The following is a 1,359-nucleotide window of genomic DNA, read 5'->3' as shown; positions in this document are numbered from 1 at the left end:
CCGGCTAAAATCAATTCCTAGGTGGTTTCAGTCGATTTATTGCTGATGTGGCAACGATCAACGACGGTTTTGACCTGCGGTGGGTCTCCCTCGTCAGGCTGGGCTGAGATAGAGGAGCTCCTCCCGACCTCCCCTCGCAGCCGCCATCCTCTCGAGCACCGCGCCCTCGCACTCGACCCCACCGCCTATGGCTAACACCAGCGACCGCCGGAGTTCCAAGCCGCCACCCCAAGCACTTTGCTTCTCCTTCCTTTCCCTTCTCTTTTCTCTCACCCAAACTCTCCCTCGTATCTCTCTCAGGTACAAGTCACGCTGTCACCACAAGCTCGCCATCGCGCCATCTTCACACCGCCATCGGACTCTGGATCCGACCGCAACCAGACCAGATGGGGCCGCCCCCTCGCCGCCTCCCCCGCCGCCTGCGTTGCTGCAGCGTCACCACCACTGCCCTGCTACTCCCACGTGAGGAGAGGGACGGCGATGCCCGATAGTTGGGTCGTCGCCACCACAAGCTCGCCGCCATTCCATCTTCACACCCCCTTCGGACTCTAGATCCGACCGGAACCAGGCCAGATGGGGCCGCCACCCTTGGATCTGGTCGCCCCCTCGCCTCCCCGCGTCGCCTTCGTAGTTGTAGCGCCCCCTGCTACCTCCTGCACGAGGAGAGGGACGAGGATGCCCGACGACTGGGCCACCGCCACCCACCTGACAAGGGAGGACCACACATAGGTCAAAACCGTCGTTGACCATTGTCATGTCAGCATCCAGTCGAGTTAAACCACCCAGGGATTGATTTTGACCGGTATGGGATTATTTGGGGGTGAAAGGAGCAGAAATAAATGTCAGGGATTATGTGAACCACCAACTTTCTTCAGGGTAGTAAAATGGACTTTTCCCAAAGAATAATATTCTTACATGTGAAGATCTATTGTCATAGTAATATGAGATAAGCAAGCTATTTTTACTTGAGTGGTTTCTATGCAAGTATGATTGCTCAATTCGTGGAAACAACAACACATGCACGTTGGCTTAGCAATAAAGTGTACATTTCAGTCACAATGAATCTTCTATTATTCAAATTTCAAACCACCAAAAACTACAGACGAAATGACTTGATTATCATTCTAGAAATTATTCACTATTTATCGATGTCATTTTTTAATAAAGCATTCTATAAAATTTGTTGTAGAACAAACGTGATACTATATTACATGTGCAATTTTTATGGCTGATGAGAACTTTTCTGATTTTTGTACCGACTAGATTCTTTTGGCAGAGAATATTGAGTCGCCAAGAATTTTCCTTGCATTTCCCTTGCCATATTTTATGTCTTCGTAAAATAACATTGAGCAATGCAAG

Source organism: Triticum dicoccoides, chromosome 2A, assembly GCF_002162155.2.
Source record: "Triticum dicoccoides isolate Atlit2015 ecotype Zavitan chromosome 2A, WEW_v2.0, whole genome shotgun sequence".
In the NCBI taxonomy this organism is placed as follows: domain Eukaryota; kingdom Viridiplantae; phylum Streptophyta; class Magnoliopsida; order Poales; family Poaceae; genus Triticum; species Triticum dicoccoides.
This window is presented reverse-complemented; position numbering follows the sequence as displayed.